The sequence below is a fragment of the Rattus norvegicus genome, chromosome 12, assembly GCF_036323735.1.
Source record: "Rattus norvegicus strain BN/NHsdMcwi chromosome 12, GRCr8, whole genome shotgun sequence".
NCBI lineage: Eukaryota > Metazoa > Chordata > Mammalia > Rodentia > Muridae > Rattus > Rattus norvegicus.
Window position 1 is genome coordinate 36,661,440 of NC_086030.1, and position 13,941 is coordinate 36,675,380.

The 13,941-nt window shown below is 48.8% G+C and overlaps 1 protein-coding gene across 3 annotated transcripts in view; it reads right to left on the reverse strand.

Moving 5' to 3' along the window:
• Tmem132b (transmembrane protein 132B) overlaps positions 1 to 13,941 on the reverse strand; it is a 263,981-nt gene that overhangs the window by 170,199 nt on the left and 79,841 nt on the right. The window contains exon 1 of one of the 3 annotated variants that reach the window (XM_039089432.2): positions 10,435 to 10,620. The gene's annotated coding sequence lies outside the window, so the exon portion shown is untranslated. 3 annotated transcript variants of the gene reach the window in all.

A 13,941-nucleotide genomic window follows, 5' to 3' on the forward strand; every position in this document is an offset into this window, starting at 1 on the left:
GATTTATTTAGAAATTCAGAAGAGGAAATCTGAATAAACACACATTTTCATGTGCTCCATGCTTCTTCGTGGGCTGGCTTCCTCTTTATATTTCATGTGGTTATGTTACGTCACTCAAAAAAACCAATTCATGCCGACCTTAAGGCTGCGCCTTCTCTCTGTGTTGGAGGCAAAGCCTCTGTCGTATCTGATGCATCCCTAGGAGGCCTCACTCCTGTTCCACCATCAGTCAAGCAAAATGTGACATGAACGCTGTCTCACAGTCTCCGTGGATTTCCAGAGACATCCATGGCTGAGACCACATCCTCTCCTCCAACCAGATGGTCAGCAAACACGCTACCTTGATTTAGGAGCATTTATGAAGCCCTGAAACTGTCTTGGGAAACACTCCGGCCTTAGCCTGAGAGGCTAACGCTCCTCCCTCTGATTCCACAATATCACAGAGAAGCGACATTCTTTTCCCCATCCTCAGGAAGGCCTGAGCTTGTGTATGGAATATGACGGAAGCCCCATTTGGTCTGCTGTTTCCTTAGAGGACTCGTTACCATTGGAAAGCAGGAGGCAGGCACCAAGAGCAGGAAACGAGGAAGGCTTCAGGAAGCCAGCAGGAAGGGCTGCCTGCTCATCCTGGCCTCCATATGAGGCAAAAAAATCAAGACCAGGTTCAGATGCAGCAGAGGGTGTAGCAGAAAGAGGTGGTGGCCGCTGATGCTTGGACTCAAAAGAGCAAGTGCAGGTGGTGCTGAGGAAGTCTCAAAGAGCGCTTAGATCGAGACAGAGGAGGGGACGGAGGAGCATCAGGGGCTACAGCCAGAGTCAACTGAGACCATTATAGGCTGCAACTTCCAAACCCAGAGGTCCTCAGAAAATGCCCATCTTTGGATAAATATCATTGACAAAGTTAACTTCATTTAAACAAGGTCATCTGAATTAATCCTAACTCAACGTGATTGCTGTCCTTACGAAAAGAAATCAGGGTCCACACAAACATAAACAGAGGATCCCAGAAGACACAGTTTTCGTCGGTAAGCCAGGGAGAGATGCTTCAGAAGAAGCCAGACCTGTTGGCATGGCGACCTAAAACTTCTAGTCTGGGAGAAAACTTAACTGTTGTCAATACTGCCTGCTTGTGCCGCTCGGTTCCGGCTACCATAGCAAAGCATAGTTAGCTCATCTGCTCTCTTTGACATCCTCTAACCCGACACAACAATTATTCATTGAACTTCCCCACCCCAAAGCACAAACAGACTCTCAGCAGGGGTGAGGCTCCGTGTGTGCACCCCAAGGTGCCTCTCCGTCTCCTTCTATACTCTTCTGTGTAGATCATTTTCAAGTTCTCCAGAATGAACATGTGTTGCTTATCCAATCTGAGAGAAATATTGACACTCTTCTTTTAAAAAAAAAATAAAGATAGGGAATTCCATTTTAAGTGGCAGACTGATTGCACACGTCCCCACGTTCCCTGGCATTGCCGTGGAACCCGGGCAGAAACAAAAGCACCAAACTAAAGAAACACATCTATCAGCAAGAGAGAGGGAGAGGGCACTGTGGGGGTAAGGTGAGGGGGATGTTTGTGGGTAAGATGGGGGATGTGTGCAGTCTATAAGTGAGGAGTCATCTTTATGGAGTCCACCCACCACAGGGAGGTGTTACAGCAACTAGAGATGAGCCTTTGTGGGGGCTGGCCCTTTCTCTGTCAACTTGACAGGACATGGAATTACCTAGAAGACATACTTTTGGGTGTGCTGTGGGGCTATTTCCAGGGAGGTTTACCGGGTGGGCAGCAGGGGGAGGGGAGAGCCACACTGAATGTAGGTAGTGCTGTCACGTGCACTGAACTAAATGCAAAAGGCCAGGAAGGCCCGGAAGATGGCCCAACATGGAAAGACACTAGCCTGACAAGCCTGAAATCCCAAGATGGAGCTCTAGAACCCACATTTTAAACAAGGGTCTGGAGAGATGGCTCAGTGGTTAAGAGCACAGGCTGCTCTTCCAGAGGACCCAGGTTCAATTCCCAGCACCCACATGATAGCTCACAACTGCCTATAACTCCAGTTCCAAGGGATCTGATACTCGCACACAGGCACACTCAGGTAAAACACCAATGCCTGTAAATAAGAATGAATCATCTTTTAAAGAAAAAAAAACAGATGTGATGTATATACCTACAACCCTTATAGAGAGATGGGTGGTAGGGACAGGAGAATCACTCAAGGGACAACTGGACTGGAATATACATCCCAGTGGCAAAAACAGCCAGAGAGAACGTGACTTATCCAGGTGGATAGTGAGAACCAACTCCTAAAAGTTGTCCTCTGACTCCCATATGTGGATGAATCGCCCTCTCCATGCAAGCAGTAAGCAAGCTGAGCCCCACCATCCATCTCTCTCAGATTCCTGACTATGGATACAATGAAACTAGCTGCCTCGGGCTCCTGCCGCCATGCCTTCCCCACCGTGATTGACTGTGCACCCTTAAAATGTGAGCCAGATGTGCGCCTGCCTTAAGCTGCTCCCGTCATCTATTTTGCCACAGTCATAAGTAAATAACCAGCTAGCTAATGCACCATCAGCTAAGGCTCCTTGAAGTCTGGACAGCTGTGGCCCCATGCCTAGAAAAACTCAAGTTACAGGATGCATACTTAATGTAAACAGCTGCTTTGGGTCAGGAGAAAAATCAAGATGGATGTCAAAAGCAGGGCTGGGGGGGAGCTATTAAACCCATGTGAAAGATTTCTGTGGAGCAGCAGATGTAGAAAGAGCCTCATTAAATGGATTCTATAGATCTCCTCATGGCAGTCATTTTGACCTCCTATAGACACCATCAGCTGCTAAACAATAGGCTGTTCTCAGGTCTTCATCCTAATTTCCATTTATATTTATTCTAAATTGGACACCTTGGAGACGTTAAGGAATATGGAGACACTAAGTGATCCTGACAGCCCTGCTGCCTTCTGATTAGAAAGCAGATGAGGTCCACAGTGGGTGGGGAGGTTCCTAGGCAGGAGGCCTGGTGCTCTGTCTCCTACATTTATATATTAAGACAGCCTCTCTCTGTGTCAGTTCTGTGTCACTTCCTCCCTCCTACCAGCCATGAGGACACCAAGTCAAGTCACTTGACACCACGCAAGACTGTTTATGGGTGTGTCATATGGAGAGACACTTACTTTGTGGACTTCTCACTAACTAAAAGAAGGCTTCCCCTTCATTTGTTCATTACTGAAATAAAAATACTGATTATTTGGGGGCCAGAGAGATGCCTCAGTGGCTAAGAGCACTGGCTGTTCTTGCAGAGGTACCCAGGTTCTATTCCCAGCTCCCAAATGGTGGCTCACAACTGTAACTCTGGTTGTAGTGGATCTGGTGCCCTCTACTGGCCTCCACAGGTACTACATGCACACAGTGCAGATAAACCCACTCAGGCACACACATATACACATACACATAAAAATAACAAGCAAATAAATTAGTAAAATTTAAAATGACTTAAGGGTATACGATTCCTTTAAAGTGTTTGTCACACAAGCATGAGGACCCAAGTTTGAGTCCCTAATACCTATTTAAAAAGCCAGATGTGGGGGGTTGGGGATTTAGCTCAGTGATAGAGCGCTTGCCTAGGAAGCGCAAGGCCCTGGGTTCGGTCCCCAGCTCCGAAAAAAAAGAACAAAAAAAAAAAAAAAAAAAGCCAGATGTGGCGGCTCTCAGCTGTAATCCTAGCAATGAGGAGGCAGAAGGAGGAGGCTCTCTGGGGCTCATCCACAGTCTCCAAGTTCAGTGACAGACTCTGTCTCAAAAAAAATAAGCTGGCAAGTGATTGAGGAAGAGGCCTGGTGTTGACCTCTGACCTCCACATGCTTGGACACATGTCACACACAAAATGATTCTTTTCCATTTATTAATCTTGTGTGTGTACGTGTGTGTACCACAGCATAAGAATGTCAGTCAGAGAGAGCTCCTTCTTCCCTGTGTGTTCTGGAGATGAAACTCAAGCCATTAGGCTAAGGGGCAAAGTGCCTTTACCAGGTGGGCCACCCCACCAGCCCCATGAAATGATTCCTTCAGGCCACGTAGGCCTTCACAGAGTTAACATTAAGGTCCACTGATGCTGGCTTCAGGCTTCTAACGATGGGTTCAGCATTTACACCACCATCTTCCCACATGTTCACACATGTCCTCAAATGCACGAGTGGGTGGATGGCCTGTAGCAGGTGGATGGTTGAAGGGGTTGGTCAGCAGGGTCACATGACAGATTCACACAGGCCGTGGTCTCATACGCATCATGCTGAAGAAAGGAGCAAGTTCAGATAATAGCCACCCATTTCATCTGAAAAACAAGATCATCAGGCCCTTCTGGGCTGAGCAGGAAGCTAAAGGAGACGCTGCAGGTGTTGGATGTAGGCTTCTGGCATTGCCGTGTGTCAATTCCTTGTGCTTGAAGCTTCCTATTCTGTGGTCATTTGGCACAAATGGCTCAAAAAAATCCAAAAAACCCGTAACACATAAGTAAACAACAAATATCACTTGGCAGCTGGTTTGGGGACCAAAAGCCATTCATGGGACTGCTTTCAAAGGAACTCCTCTGTTTCCCAAAACAGGAAGCAAGCGGAGGAAGGAAACCAAAATGAAGCCACAAACACTCCCTTCAGGATTCCTGTGGGAAGGCATTGCAACCACGTACCCTTGGGGTCTTCACCCCCTTGATGGTCCTGTGGACTAACTGTTCTAACTGCTCAGAGGCCCCTCCTCACAGGGTGTCATTATGTCTCCCTGAATGTCCTGGAACCCATGATGTAGACCAGCCTACCCATAACTTGGAAAGATCCCTTTGCCCTGCCCCTGCCTCTGCCTCCTGAATGGTGAGGTTAACGATGTGAGCCACCACACCACGCTCAACTCCACCCCATGCTAAGGGACCTCCAGTTGTGAGAAGACGATATCCCTTCTTTTAAACTTGTAGGCTCTTTCCTTCTACCACATGGGGCCCTGGGATTGAATTCACGTCTTTTTTAAATTAATTAATTAATTAAATGTATATGAGTACACTGTCGCTGTCTTCAGACACACCAGAAGAGGGCATCAGATCCCATTACAGATGGTTGTGAGCCACCATGTGGTTGCTGGGATTTGAACTCAGGATCTCTGGAAGAGCAGTCAGTGCTCTTAACCCTGAGCCATCTCTCCAGCCCAAATATCCTTTTTAAAAAAAATGTTGTTTAGTTAAAATAAGAGAACATACAATGTATGTCATTAAGGGGCTGGTATCATCCTGAGTGTTGCCAGGTCTCCGAAAAGGTGATCACAATGCTGGCTGGAGTTGACGCAACTTGGCCATTAGTAGTCACTGAATGAGATTTGGTGCCAACAGTCAGTGAAGTGGATCAGCGGGTAAAGTCACTCACTACCAAGACTGACAACCTAACTTTGAACCCTGGAGCCCAATGGACTGCTGCAAGCTGTCCTCTGACCTCTCCTTGTGCATTGTGACATACATGCCTAATAGACACAAGAAAATAAATAAATAAAAGCGCAAAAAAAAACAAAAAACAAACAAACAAACAAAAAAACACAGCAGCCATAATAACAGTATAGTAATAGTAACTGGGGGTTGTTGCAGACCTACTGTGCGCCTGTAGCTGTTCTAACTACATTAACATGGTTCGTATGCGTTCTAAACATGTTTGTAGGCCCTGGGTTTCACACATACATTCTTTGCACAGCCCTATAAAATACCCTGCACTGTTTTCAAATCACTAACACCGATGTATGATTGCCACATGAACTTGTGATGTAGTCCTAACAGGGTAGAGATGTCAAAGTGGAAACACAGAGATGTCAAGAAACTAGTCTTAGGTCACATAGCAGGAAAGAGGTGGAGCCAGCCCCCAACACCTGGTTCTGAATCCCACCGAAACGGGGGTGGAGGTGGGGGTGGGGGTGGGCAGAGAGAGTCCAACACAAACCCTATCACAAGCAAAACACTCACTATAAAGAATACTAGTGGGAGGGGAAAAATATCCTCCAAAGCCCGCGGTCCCCTGTCCTGGAATGTCATCCAGGTGATATTGTGCACAGCCTTGAGCTGGGAAGGAGGCGGGCTTTCGAGGTCCTAGCCAGTGCGGACCACAGGGGCAGCCCAGGCTGCCTGAACTTGGCTGCCCCAATCGGGCTTGAAGGGCAATACCGCCACCTGCTGGCCTCAACTGTCAACACAGAGCAAAGCAGGTGCTGGGCCTAGCTTTGTAGAGAATAAAGGACTTGGGGGTTTGGGGTGTTCCTGCCCTCCCACAGAAATCCTTTGGGTATGGTACAGACCTAGGAGTCCAGTCTCTTCAAGTCCCCAAAATCACAACTTGGTGAGCTTCAGGCAGAAATGGGCTCACCACCCCCAGACCAGGAGAGGGGGACCAGCAAGCAATGACATGGGACATTTGCCCTGAACACTAAACTCTTCTTCCAGCAGGAGAAATACCCATGTCCCATGTCCCTGACCTGGACAGATGCCTGATCTGCCACCAGGCACAGGGCCCTGTACTGTCCTGAAGCCTTGGGTCCTGGGGTACTAGGCTGAGACAGCAACAATGGCAGGTATGGTGACCTTAAAGGCCACTGTACCTGAGTCCCTCCATCCATACCTCTCGCTACAAAAAGTCACAGAACAGTACTTGCCTGCCCATCACAATCTTCAAGTGACATTCTGGCTGTTATGTTACAGATGTCTACCCGCTAGGGGATCCGTTCCAACCTCGGACTAAAAATTGTCCCCTCAGTGCTAGAGAGATGGCTCAGCCAGTAAGAGCACTGACTGCTCTTCCAAAGGACTGGGTTTAGTTCCCAGCACCTGCATGGCAACTGTAAACCATCTGTAATCGCCAGTTCTGTGTGATCTGATGCCCTCTTCTGGTCTCTGCAGGAAATGCACACACGTGGTGCACAGACCTACCCACGCACATAACATTACATTTTTAATAAAAATTAAGGACTGTTCTTGAATCCCCTCTCACGGGCTACCTTCATGCTGAAGGGCCCAATAGGAGGAAACCATTAAAAGCTAGCACCAAGAGAGGTAAATATGGCCTGTGTCAGCAATGGTGGGTAACTGGAGTCACCAGGGCTCTGATGGAGACAGAAGCCATGTACAAACTGGATGGCATGATGGTCATTTACCAGGGACCTTGGAGCTGAGGCTGGGGCATAATTCTTGAACTCCATTCAGACACACACACACACACACACACACACACACACACACACACACACACGCACACACGCACACTGTACTAACCTCCACACCCCACAAAACAGCATCGAGCTACTGCTTACCGCGCAGTTGCCAGGACAACAGAACATCAGAGTGGGCTCCGCTCTGAGCTCGTGCTGTCTTTATTGAAAACGTGTCATCAAGGAGGGTGTGCAGCCTCTCCAGCCAAACATTCTGAAGTGGGCACCTCTGAGGCTGAGACCACTCAATTAAGGCAAGAGTGACTCTCCCCGAGCCCAAGGCAGCCAGCACAGCACACGTGGATCCTGTGAAGTTCCAAGGCATGGCAAAGAGGCCAGGCTCCCGATCCCCCAGAGTCCTTTTCTCATCTTAAAGCATTCACAAATTGCCTCCCTCACCTTTGGGGGAAATCTTGGTAATAAAGGGTACAGGGGACCCCGTTTGGGACATTTTAGGGTCTTGAGGGCTGACGAGATGGCTCAGTGGGTAAAGGTCCTTGCTGCCAAACCTGATGGTCTGAGTTCAATTCCCAGGACCCCACAAAGGTAGAAGGAGAAAACCTCACTCCTGGAAGTTGTCCTCTGGTTTTTCACACTCGTGCTGTAGTATGGAGGCACACACACACACACACACACACACACACACACACACACACACAGTGTAATAAAATTAATTAAGAGCCAAAACAAGGTAGCACAACGGGAAACACTCGCCATCCCCATGTGTGCTGCTGTGCTGTCTTCCTGTCCTGAGGACGTGGTACAGGGCTGCTTCTCCTTAGCCTATCAGCTTGAACTGATGTAATGAGAACTCCAAGGCTTATGTGGGCAGGGCACTGGCTCCACTCTGGTCTCATGTATTTGCTGTGCCCTCACCCGTAAGCTCCTGGCACTCAGGAAAAGCGAGTAAGAGGCAGATGTGCCCCCAGACCGTCCACAGCACTTGGTGTGCCAGATGATAAGCATGGGATGGGGACCTGGGCTACAGCATCTGCCATTGACCACCACCTCTCTCCACTGGAATGGCCTCAAAGAGCCCCATTTCAAGGTCTCAGCTGGTACTATCTATCCAGAGGGCACAGGGAAGACTCTGGGGCTCAGAGGAGTTCAGTCAGTTGAACCCCCAAACCAGCATATCTCCATTTTTCAAGCTGAAGAAGATCAGAAGACCCAGTTGTCTCCATATGACACAGCTACGGGGATGTGATTTTACTCAGGGCTCATGGGAGCAAAAGTGATAACTTGACAGTCTAAAATTAACACATCTGGCCTTGAACGGGGTGTTCCCACTTCCCCATGAACGCACCTGTCCAGGTGTGAAAGGCCACATTCAAGGTTCCTCCCGGAAGGAAACACTACATCAGCAGCCACAGAAGTGGAGTGTCTACAGGTTGGGAGAGGGGAAGCCATAAGAGTCTCTGTACCCTGAGCCCAGCTCAACCTCCAACTGACTGAGGAAGGCATGGCTGATGGTCACTGAAACACCAGGAAGCTAAGAGGCACAGTGGGGGCGGGGGTGGAAGGGAAGTGGGGGGCACCTACACCTTTAATCCCAGCACTTGGGAGTAGAGGCTGGTGGATCTCTGAGAGCTTGAGGCCAGCCTGATCTACAAAGTTCCAAAACAGCCAGGGCTACACAGATAAAGTCTGCCTCAAAAAAAAAAAAAAAAAAAAAAAAAAAAAAAAAAAAAGCAAGCTTTTTTTCCCGCCTCCGTTAGCAAAGGATTAGAGCAGCGGTACATGTCACAGGTCAGTCTCGCAATGGATTGCCCAATGACAATGACAATACTGGTTAGAGAAGGCTTTCAAAGGCATTTTGTAGGTTCCATGATAAAAACAATGAGCTGAGGAAAATCTGCTACTATCTGTTAGGATACTATATATAGAACATATGTGTGAATGTGTGTGCATGCGCACACACACACACACACACACACACATATATATGGAAGCATAGAAAATGCATTTGTATGCTTTTCCAAGTGTAAAATATCTCTAAACACATAGAGAAAGAAGCTAATATTGGTTGACTGTGGAGGGAAAAAAGGGACTAAGGTTAGTTAGGAACTGATTTTCTTTATAATTAGTTTTATAGTCTGAATTAGAACCATGCGTGTGTCTCATTGCTTTAAATAATGATCAGGCTTGCTGCCATATGATTTACAGACCATATAATACATTCATTTAGTACACGGATACCATCACCACCACTTAGCATAGACCCTGGTCAGCCTCCAGCCTTGCTCCTCCCACCTGGCATGATTATCTGTACTCTTCCTGTTCTGATAACTCTTTTGTTGTTGTGATAAGACACCTTGATAAAAAAGCAACTTAAGGGAGGGTGGGTTTATTGTAGCTCACAGTTCCCGATCACAGTCCATCAGAGTAGGAAAGTCACAGTGGCTGAAGCTTGAAGCCGCTGGTCACATGACATCCACAGTCAAGAGCACAGGGAAATGAATCCTGCCTGCTACTTGCTTGCTCTCGGCTAGATTTCTTTCCCCTTGTACTGTTCAGGGCCCCCTACCTAGGGAATGGTGCCTCCCACGGTGGGCTGGTCTTCCGGCATTAATTAACATTCAAGATTATCTCTCATAGACATTCCCAACTTGATCTAGATAGTTCCTCATTAAGACTCCAAGTGAGGTAACCTGTGCTTCTCTTGAGTTAAAACTAACCAGCACACACAACACATTTACAGGCTCAACGAATAGGCCCGAGTGTGCCTGGGATATACAATTGTGTTATCTCCAGTTTCAGGAGCTGGTAGACAGCACTGTCAGAAACACATACACCTATATTTTCATTTCTTTCAGGCAGGTACATGCAGAAGTAGAAGGGTCCGGTCTTATAGCAGAAGCACAAGACTAGAAGCTGCCAACTATTCTCAAAGCCATTGCGTTGTTTCGCATCCCAGCAGCCACCAAGAAGGATGCCATTTGGCTACATCCTTACCAACACTCGATGTCACTGCTGTTTATTTAGTCATCCTATCAGACTCACAGTGGAATGCTAATTTTTGGCTTGAGTGGGGATTGAAATGTAAATGTCTGATCCGTAACTATCTAAAGACACAGAAAAAACAGGACCCCTAGATTCTCTCCCCAATATCAGACAGCCCTGTATCAGCAGTCTATACACAAAGACCCTGCGTCTCCTCTCCAAGGCTCCTGATGCCCAGTTTGCAGAGTATGGTATACTGAATATTCGAGATACCATCAGTGGGATCATTGGTGACTGCCCCCAAAATTCAGACATACGACGAGTAGCTACCAACTGTGGCAGTTTGAATGACAAACGTCCCCCACGGGCTCTTGTGTTTGAACACGGTCTCCCCAGTAGGTGGCGCTGTTTGAGGAGGTCATGGAGCCTTTAGGAAGTAGAGCCTTCCTGGAGGAAGTACGTCACAGGAAGTGGGCTTTGAGAATTTATAACCTCACCCTACTCCCTGTTCTTTTGTTCTATTTCCTGTATGTAGCTGGAGATGAGATCTCCCAGTTTTCTGCTTTGGCTGCCATGCCTCCCTCACCACGATGGACTCTTTCCGGAACTGTAAACCCAAATAATCCCTTTCTCTTATAAGTCGCCTTGGTCATGGCTTTTATCACAGCAACTGAAGAGCATCAAGTCCGGGCAACTTGGACTTGCAACTGAGAGACTGTAGGTACCTCCTTTCCTCTAACCAAGGTGGCTATCTTCCACATCCCTGGCGTCCCTGGGTCCTGAAGATAAGTTCATGATGTATTTAAATGAATTCATCTCCATTTACATCATCCATGGAGGCGGGGCTCTGCTGGTTACCCACCCCTAGAATCTCCACTGCAGATAAAGATGTGGGGAAGGAGGGGTGCCCCACACTTACACAGTAAACAAACCTCCACCTCTTCTAGCTTATCTCTCCATACTATATCCCACCCGGCCATTCCACCAGGCGCCCTGTAATGCCCTCCACATCCTGTAACAGGCCAGTTCCACCTGCTAAGGAGAGCCAACTGTCTCGAAGCTGGCTGGTAAATCTTATTAAAGCAGTCCCCTCCCCGAACCCAAATTATTACAGCCACCCTTATGGTAGAATAAAAATTAATTTTCTCAGCTATAATAAGAACGATAAGAATGAATCACTTGGGACCAAATAAAGATTACAATTAGTGCCAACAGAATAAATCGAAGTTTAACGTGGGCCAGCTGTGGGTTTGCTCCGATCTTCCTCTCTCCATTGCGGCCTCCTTCGTGGGCCCTGCGGACACAGTGGCTGCGTGGGGCCACTAGAAGTAAAAGATGGCTCTGAGACAGTCCAGGGGCTAAAGTCTCAGAGGCCACAGAGGCCTTGGGAGAGTCCAGGGAAGAGAGAGGGTGCTGTTGAGAGCAATGCATGCTGGGGAGACTGTGGCCTCCCTCAGGTCCCTGTGGACCTGTGTAGTCACTGAGCCACTCAGCATGGGTGCCCTCCTGGGAGTTGTGCCCAGCTTCTCTTGGGGACTTGCTCCTCTTTCTCTTCCTGCTTCTTTTTTTTTTCTCTTTTTCTTCTTTTTCTTTTTTCTTTTTTTCGGAGCTGGGGACCGAACCCAGGGCCTTGCGCTTGCTAGGCAAGCGCTCTACCACAGAGCTAAATCCCCAACCCCTCTTCCTGCTTCTTATCATCTCCTTTTCCTCTGCTTCCCTATGTTGTAGTCGTTGTTCTCCTCCTCCCCCTCCTCCCCTTCCTCCTGCTCCTACCCCTCCTTACCATCCTCTTCCTTCCCTTAGTCCTCCTCCCCTCCTGCTCCCCTCCTCTTCCTCCTCCTTCCATTAATCCTCCTCTCCTCTTCTCCCTCATCCCCCTCCTCTTTCCCTTAGTCCCCCTCCTTCCCATATCCCCTCCTCCCCTTCCTCCTCCTTCTCATCCTCCTCTCCCTCCTCCTCTTTCCCTTAGTCCCCCTCCTTCCCACATCCCCTCCTCCCCTTCCTCCTCCTTCTCATCCTCCTCTCCCTCCTCCTCTTTCCCTTAGTCCCCCTCCTTCCCATATCCCCTCCTCCCCTTCCTCCTCCTTCTCATCCTCCTCTCCCTCCTTCTCCTTCCCTTAGTCCCTTTCCTTCCATCCCCTCCTGCCTTCTTCCCCTCCTCCCCCTCCTCCTCCTCTTCTCCACATTTTAGATAAGTCTCACCTCAATGACCCAGAGCCAGTCAGAGATGCAGTGAGGCCGACAATAACACATAGCATTTCTGTTTGAAATACTCATCCAGGGCTGTGGAGATCGCTCAGTCTGTGCTAACCACTTAAGCATAAGACATAAGTGTGATCCTCAGGGTCTACAAGAAAGAGGGGATGGGAGCTCAAATTGGGAATGGCTGGCGTTCCTAGTACCGACTAGTAGCTCCCTAGTGCTCACCGGCTGGCCAGCCTAGACTAATGGCCAACTTACTGAGTCTAGAGCAGCCCCATAGGAGCCTTTTAGGCAGATGCCTGGGAGAGGCCAGGAAGCCCCAGGTAACCCAAAGCAACTGCAGCACACCCACCCGTTCCAGATGTGGCCATAAGTGCTGTGTGTGTACTGATGTATGCATCCCTCTCCGCAGCCCTGCGTGTAACTGGCACTGATGCTCCATGTGGAAACCGGGCATGGAGATATTGCACCATGTCCACAGTCACACAGCAAGGCCAAGTTCGGTCTAAATCTGAATCCAACTGGTCATGCTCCTGCCTCCACTCTTCATTGTCATCTTGGATGTGGTTTATCCAACCATCGCTGGCGACTCTTCTTGGAACTCCCCATGGAAAGAAGTTGGGCTAGTTGTGACTGGCAGATAACAGCTCGAGAGGTCACCTGAGTAAGGGGTTGGCTGGATAGGTGGGTGCAAGCCCCAAGCCCGTGACCTGTACAATTCCATCCTATATGTTCCCTTGCCTTGTTCCTGAAGTTGGTAAGTTCACAACCCCACAGGGAGCCCTCCTGAGCCAATGCAAAGGACATTGGTAGAGTACCCAAGCCACAACCTTCAGGGAGCCCACCCTGGGAACCATAACTGTGCAGCCTATGCAGGCAGTGAGGCAGCTAGCATCCACCCATACTCCTACCCAGGCTCCCACGGGGCACTAGCACCACCAGCCTCACAGGCAGCGATGCCAACCAGAGTTACAGTACACAAAGGAGACATTTCTCAGCTAATTCTGATCCTAATCTCTGAAAGAAGTGAGCCGAAACCTGGGTAGTCATTAGCAGAGAAGAAAGCCCTCCTGCCCTAACTCCTAACCCCTGGTACCCGCTGGAAAATGACTGCGGGCCCGAGGCAGCTTCGCTAATTTGGCCGGGAAGAAAAGGACTTTGTGCCTCCTGCATAAGGTTCTCGACCTCACTCCGGGTTCCCAGCTTCCCTGTGTGAGCCTGCCTGTCTTTGGCTCTGGGAAGAAACAGGGGCTGAGCCACTCAGAAGCCTCTGTGTGCAAAAGGTGCCCATTTAGTGCAGAGCAAGATGCCCTCAGGGGAAACCCCATGCCACCTTGAGGAAAACCCCGTGTTACCTCTGGGGCCCCAGGTGTCACTTGTCCCTGTTCCTTGCCCTGGGCAGAAGGCATTTTCTGCTTGTAAATGAGGCTCTGAGGAGGAAAGAGAGAAAGGCCTCCCAGCTGCTGTGTGTGACTGATATCAAACTCAGCAGAGTCCCCAATTACAGTGTGCAGTCTTCAGTGTTGATTTTTGTCAAAATACCCGAACCCCAGCAAGTAAGACCTTGTACACAATTTC